Source organism: Morone saxatilis, unplaced genomic scaffold (genome assembly GCF_004916995.1).
Source record: "Morone saxatilis isolate NCDOM2014 unplaced genomic scaffold, NCSU_SB_2.0 Contig5, whole genome shotgun sequence".
Lineage (NCBI taxonomy): Eukaryota > Metazoa > Chordata > Actinopteri > Moronidae > Morone > Morone saxatilis.
In genome coordinates, this window is record NW_023340095.1 from 7409201 (window position 1) to 7417247 (window position 8047).

Genomic DNA, 8047 nt, shown 5'->3' on the forward strand with positions numbered 1-8047 from the left:
GGGGGGGGGGGGGGGGGGGTGAGAAGGATTAATGACTTTCAGGATTACTGGTTACATTTGAAGTTTAATACAGTCACAGGCTGTTACAGACTACACGTCATATTTCAGACTGCCTTAATTTTCATTTATTTGTTCTTCTAAGCGAGACACCATTCCTCTGTACAGTGAATGACACCTAATGCCCTGAAGGAATATCGGTCCCGCATTTAAAAATCCAGGTGGTCTGAGCCTGTTGTCAAACATACTGATATCAAATAACACAGATGGATGCAGGCATTACACAAACAGTAGTGTCATCATTCATCTTTTGGTATCAAGTAATGATTCCAAGCATGACACACATGTAGTGGCACATTAGGCATACTGTACATATTTTCACTAATGGTTTAATGCTGGCCAGTGGAACCACACGGATATCAACAGCCAGTGTTCATAGGCTCACTGTAGGCCCTGACATAGCAGAGTAATATTTATATCTTATATAGGGTCTTTAAGGTCTGAAAGTCATTTCTGATGTCTGTAGTGCATTCATAAACACACATAAACACAAAACGCCCCATCAACACTGCAAGACCTACTCACTCAGCAGCAGCAAACACACACCAAGTACACCCAACCCTGTCCATCTCAGTCATATTTTTTCAAGGTGTATGCATGCATGTATGTATTTATGTTTGTGTGTGTGTGTGTGAGAATTGTTTTTATCAATCATCACCTGATCTAAACTTTAAGATCCAATTACCAACAGGAACACCAGGCCACCCAGATACTGACAGATGCTGCTGCTGTTGCTGCCCCTATCATAACACACACGGCACCTATACGGCACTGACACGATGCGTGGACATTCGTGCACAGTTAAAACAGTGGCGACACATGTGCTGTGAATAACACTGAATTGTGCGCGCAGATGACACACGCACACACCCTACACACACACAATATGTCTGTCACCCACATCCTCTGTTTCATCCATGCAGAATGGGACTGAATGGCGAACTACAGGTATGGCGGAGATAAGTATAATTTATTAAAACATTGTGTGTGTAAATATGTGCATCATATGTTCATGATGGAATGATCCTGTAACCTCTCCTTGCTTTACTTCAGAGAATGAAACTCTCTTGCATGGATTTTTTTTTAAAGAAATGACAGTCATTCCATTTTTTTCCAAACAGCAGTAGGAACAGAAGGATAGAGGGGGAAAAGAGATATATCTCTATAGATTGAGTGAGACAATCCAGTTATCCACTTCTTGAAAGTCAAGGTCAATTTGGACTGATGCCAAAAATCAGATACTTCACATTTCCTGTTTCCTAGTTTGCTTGCATTTTTCTCAGAGGGAGCTAGAGCCATTTGTTGAATACAGTAGAGGGTTTGGTTTGCACGCTGTAAAGCTCAATTTCATGCAGCACAGTGGGTTGCCCAACAGAGCAAACCATGCAGAGTGAAGAAGGGTAAAAAAACTTGTTCACTTGTTCTGGGGCATGAATGAGCAGAGAGGTGGATGAAGAGTGATAAATGGAGCTACTTGACTCATCTGTTTGGAATGAAAAAGTGAAAAAGAGCAGCAAAAGAAAACACCACTGGGCCAAAGTTAATAGTGATCACACAGTCTAAAAAAAGTAACAAAATAAAATATAAATATCAGGTGACTGTTGCAAAACCTGTGGAGCAGAGACGGTTATGATGCATCCATGTAGAGCTGCAAATAACCTTGAAAGAAAAGGCAATGTAAATGTGTTTATAGAGTTAGGGAGAGATTATGTAAATATTGGTTTCTTTCTTATTTAGACAAATGTATACAATCTTTGAAAATATGCTTGCTAAGATACGTTTATGTTACTATCACGCATCAAACCCGCCAGTAATAAAGATCATTTACGAAAATGAAATGTTAGGAACATTGATTCTGCAGCTTAAAATCATTTTGATGGTGGATTATGACAATTATGTAAAAGAATGCAAAATATTTTCAGTCCTTGCATCACATGTGTTGTGATAACAGAAAGTGGGTAAAAAGCATGGGTTTTGGTTAAACATGGTTCTGCTGTTGAGAGTGTTGAAAACAAAGTTTAAAGAAGCTGTGATCAGTGGTGAGGAGCTAGAAGCTGTAAGACTTCATAGTAAACAACATTATAATAGCTCAAACAGCACTTGCACTGAGTTCAGATTGCAGAGTTTGGTTCAGTTTTTACATTGGGGCAGAGGCAACCCCAGAATCACAAACGTGCTGGCCTTAAACACACAGCAAAGTCTGTAATCATAAAACTCTCCAACCCACTTAAATCTTAAAGACACAAAATGACCTAGGAGTCATAATTGCATCCACATTGCTACTGTTTGAAGGTACATTCACAGCAGGACAGGGGCTTCAAATGACAGAAAAAACAACAAAAACAGAAGTGTTATTTTTACTGGTGTTTAGTCATATTTATGCCAGGGAAAAAATAAAAAGCCAAAATTCTTCCGGGAGGTTATGAACCACAGCAGCAAGTCTCAAACTTTTTTATGTGTATCCGAGTGGAGTACTTTACATAAGATTTTCCTGAGGCAGGAACAACATATGGAGATGATCCCACTAAAACTGTCATGCCCTACAAAACCATTGCTTTCCAGTAGTACAGCGTGTCTGGCTTCCATAATGTTAAAAAAAAATGTGCATAATGTTCAAAAAATGCAATTGACCATTCGTGAGAACCCTCCTCCAAACAGTAGTTGTCCAATAATAGCTTAGCAACCGTAACTAGGCATGGCAGGCCTGTCAAGCTTAGGATTTCTCCACATGCCATAGCAGTAAGACCGAAACTCACCATTTAAAGAGTTTAGAAGGAGGTGTCTTTGTTTAGTCTTTCCAAAAGACAAGAGAAAAAGTGTAAAGAACAGATTCAACAACTTGTTTGTCAGCTCTAATTCAAGATTCAAATGTTCTTGTGTCTTGTTCACTAGCTTAACTAGCCTAGAGTAATGTTAGTCTACGTCCAAGGCCAAGGAGCTCATCATTCACTAACCACATTTTGTGGGGCTACAGGTTATGCTAATATAGCTCCATTCACAACCAGCTAATCTACTGTATAATATGTAGTATGGCTATATGTTATCTAATATTATACACCAACCTTAACAGCTCTATCCTTATTGGATTTGGGGAAGTTTGCACTCTTGCAACCTCAGCCAACATGATACCCAACACAGTGTTAAACTTACTCTTCATCCTAAAAGACTTTAAAAGTCAAACATACAATTTGAAAATACAAACAGGTATTTAAGCTAAACTGCTTTATGTTAGAACGAAGTCCAGTCTGATCGTATAGTTTTCCTGATCATACAGTATTATGCTAGGACTCAGCTCTACACTGTAATAAGCATGATATCCTATATAGCCATCAAGTGCATATTAATAAACCTTTTACAAGATTGTCATTTTAAAATTCCACTTGAAACATTAAAAATGTAGCAAGAGATAGCAATTTCAACCAAGTTATAGAGCTAATGTTAAACTGCCAGCGACTACTTTTATTTCATTTTATCAGTGACCCATTGATTCAATTAAATTTGCCACCATTATCATTGTAAACTGTAAATGCTGTGCAAGAACAGAAAGTTTGGCTGTTGTAGCAGTAACTAAGGAGTGTGGGGCTTAGCAAAAAAAAATGTTGCCCTTGGTTTTAAATGTAAGGCCTTATGTGTCACTGTAAATGACAATACTACATCCTATATGTTTGATTTACTCTGTCAGATACAGCCAATTAGGTTTACAACTTGTTGGTACTCAGCTAGAGGTATACCACACACATTTGAAAATTGACATATATGCCAATTCAACATCTGAATAACATTTGTCAGCTCCGTGTAAGAGTGGATTTATCCATTAAACACACAAGGTATGCTACAGTACACACCCTGTGCTCTCACTCGGCAGAGCTTAAAAGAGGTTTGCAGGCTCCTAAAACCTCCACAAAAGAACATGATGAGTAGTACTTTGTGTGTGGGGGAAATGTCAAATATTCCTTTGACGTGTAGTTGAAAGGAAAAAAAGATAAAAATCCTGACCCTTAACTGGTAACAGGAAATTGGGAATCTGTCTGCTCTTGTTATATTAGAAGGGGTCTGTCAGTGTGACATGTGAAGTGCTGATCCATCTGACAAAAAGAGCTGGGGGAAACACTTGTTGAGTACCAAACACTGACACTAGATAGAGCCTTTTGCGGCCACCGTAGTTTCTCCTACATGCAATGCAACGCAATCAAAAATCCTACACACTGGTCCTTTAACTTAATTTAATGGAAATTCTACATTACATTTTGAATTTCGATTTGTTTTAAAAGTGTCAAACAGCAAAATTAAACATTTAATTTCCAGTTTAAATGCATAAAAATTATATTTAATACAATGAACAGGTAACGAATTGGAGCTCAGATCATTCGATTGTTGATTTTCGCAATGTATTATAAATTTAGGGCTAGAAGATTAGAGTCATAAAAAATAAGTGTCTAGTCTTAATTGGTCCAACATATTGGACTCTTAAACATTTTGATAGAAATTTTCCAGATCCAGAGCACTCTAAGATCCAGAATGATTAACTGATGATCAGATGAAAGGTTAGGATTTTCTTTCTGTTCATTCTCATCTGTACCTCGGGGTATGGCTGTGTGTAACAAGAGACAAGAGAGAGACAACACCAAAAAATGTCTGTCTCTTTGTCTGTGTTTACGCTATCTAACGTGACTACTGTGGAAAGAAGGAAGAAGACTGATGCGGTGATGATTTATTGTTGCCTTGTTGTAGATCTTGAGAATTAACCCTGAGGACATGCAGGAGACGCTGGGTGGTGGAGCTGAAGGCGGTGTACAGTAAATGCAGAGGTGAGGGTAGGAGAGAGGAAAGAGGAGAGGAAAAGAGGGATGACAGGAGGGGGAGATGATCTTTGGATTATCTCTTTACTGTTCCTACACCGCTTGATGCACAAAGGCAGTTTGTGTGTCTGTGAGTGGTGTGGGTGGTGTTACAAATCACCTGTCCATCTAGCCGATACTCTATCTAGGCTCAGTCATCATGCTCATCAATCCCGCTGCTATTAGCCATATAGATTAGATTGTAATCATCAAACCTATCTAACCTGCCATCAGCTGTGATTGCTTTGGCAATGTGAGCCAGGAAATATACAAATATTGTACATCTCACACAACTTAGGCCACTCTATACAAGCTATAAAAAGCTTGCTTGAAAAGAACACTTTGCATAACACACTTACTGTCAGCTAGCAGTGGTGCATGTTAATGTGTCCAGAGACTCAGTAATGGCCTGAAGTCTGTGTTTGAGAGAAGTAAAATAGGTTAAACGAGGAAAAGCGCTGATGTTTTATAGATGAAACGAGTGACAATGATACAGTTTATGTCCCATTGCATTCTTCAAGTCTGCAAGTCCTTGCAGTGTAAGTTAGGCATGAGTTAAGTTAAAAACGTGTCTTTGAAAATATGTGTTAAGGATATAAAGATGTAATCCTGATAATATATACCATTCTATTGCACACACATTGGCTTACATTGCATATACACTTGAGGGACGTAATTGCTTCAAAGTCAATGGTGGACCACAGTTAGAAACAAACATCTGGCAAGTTTTAATTGGCTTAGAGAGTAAGACAGAGGCGTCTATAAAACAACCCCAGACAGAGATCAAATACAACATGTTGGTGGCAGATTAGGACTGCAGGCTACATAATACAGTAGACCGAGTAAAAGCACAACATACTGGAGCAGACCAGAGCAGACTACCGTGTAACGAGGAAAAGTCGATGGAGTAAACCAAAAGGCAGGAAACAAGAGCAAAGAAAGAAAGGGTGACGACATATGACCCACTTCCTCAGCCAGAATACAACAGCAAAAGTTGCAGTTACGTATGTGCGTGTACATACGTGTACTCACACTTTATCCTGTTTTTTGTTCTGTTAGGGTTAGAGGTTACACATGACCTGATAAAGGCGGCGGTTTACAGGTTGTTATTTCAGTAATTAAACACCATTTTTTAGTTTTTGTAAATGACATTATGTGTCAATAATTTTTTTGCAGGTGTTTAACATATTCACTATAGCAATAGTCAATAATTATAGTGACAATCTTCTACAACATACAAACTTAATGAGGCCATTTTTCAAGTGCCTGCTGCAGCCCTGCCATAATGAAAACTGTGATCCATGACCGAAGTATGCCAAAGGTAAAGTGTTACCACACTCCCTTTAGCCTAATGTTATACCTGAATTTGTCATCCTGACCGAATATCAAGATTTGGCTGAGTCAACACTGACTCAGTAGTAATGAAGGAGTTGGTGATGACTTACAGCATAGCTTTTCTTGTAGAGGGAAAGTCCTGTGGCATGACATACACAACACCACCAATCTCTAATGGAGGGAAGCAACAGCCAATGTGCAATTGAGCAATCCACTGTCTGTCTGTGCTTGTAACAACATTCATGAGAACTCTCACACTATAAATAGTATGTTATTTAGAGTAAAATCCTCTTGGTCTTAATGTTAATCCACATTAATAATTAACACTTTTTGCAACATGAGACTTATATTATATTACAGCAAATGTTCACCATGTGGAGGTACAGTCACTGACACATAGCTCATGTGTCAGTGAGTATAATTTATGTTCATGTATAATTTATGCCTTAAAGTACTCCCTGTTTTGTTTGGTGCATTAAATTCAATTGTTGGCCAATCCCTGTGTCATCAACACTAACCACGTTTGGGAAAATCCTAATCTAATGTCTATGTGTCCCACAAGCGACCCTTCATGCTGATAAACAGCAGACTAGTCTGCATGCTGCCTTGAGTTTTTCAGTTCAAAGAAAATCTACTAAAGGACCTTTAAAGCCAAGCAGAAAGCCAAGGCGATATCAAAGCACACAAACAAATCCCACAGCAGCACATTAAGCCCAGACATCACTTTAAACAAATCAAACGCCTTGCTTCAAAAGAACAGTTAAGCGTATGCAGACAAAAACACAGGCGCACATGCAAACACAATGACATGCAATTATTGAGCAAATGCATATCTACAATATACAGTGAGAACTACTTTAGAACGAGTGTCTGTTTGTGTGTGTGTAGTATTTACTCACTGTTAATTGCACAAAATGTCCACAGCTCTCATTTAGAGACTCTAATAAAATGTTATTACCAGCATAAGCACTTCCACCTGCTGAGCTTATACCATGATGTTTATATTTATGTGTATGTGTGAGAGAAAGCATTGTAAGGATGGTGTGGTCATGAGTCTATGTGTGTGTACATCTTTCGCAAGTGTGTGTGCATGTGTTGGTGTGTGTACAGTATGTGGTGGGTCAGATCAAATGCTCTGCCTCTGTACTGTCAGGACTCTGGAATGCTTTGCACACCACTGATGATATGAAATGGCCTCTGAGGAGCACAGGACTAACCCTGCACTAATGTTGCTATTTCTGATCAAACACACTTTGCTTTTCGTGTGGGTTCTGAGTCAATGAATTAACGTGAATGAGCTCTCCAGCAGTTTGTCATCGCTCAAGGGTTAAATTAGGCATAAAAGGATCCTAGGAGTCCCGCTATTGCTGGTTTGGATCAAGCTAGAGGGGGTGCCGCTCTAGATTCATTATGGTTTAAATTACTTTTACAGTATGTTCAGTGTGCTGGTGAAGCAATGATGTGCCTTAACATGAACAAAATAGGTCTGAAAACATCAGCTTTACAAGTATTTACGTTTTTCCATGGCATCCAAGATCTCACATTTCTCAGGTATGAGTGGAAGGTGAGATGACTTTTTGGCTAGGGCAATTAAACATTCATAAGCCAGTCCATAACATGATAGAGTGAGTGGCCATAGAAGATTTGGCCACACTTTGGACTTTGCATCACAGCATTGCTGCGCTCAAATTTCTATTTGTGCTATTTTATAACCTTGTTGGTTAATATCAAAGTAAAATTGTGCATTGTGCAACGCACTAAGCTGGTTTAGGTCCTATTTATCAGATCGTTCACAGTTTGTACATGTTAACGATGAA

General features: G+C 38.9%; 1 protein-coding gene across 1 annotated transcript in view; it reads right to left on the reverse strand.

The window, feature by feature from the left end:
* Nucleotides 1–8047, reverse strand: part of wnt10a (wingless-type MMTV integration site family, member 10a) — a 24479-nt gene that overhangs the window by 1599 nt on the left and 14833 nt on the right. The gene's annotated exons all lie outside the window — the stretch shown is intronic.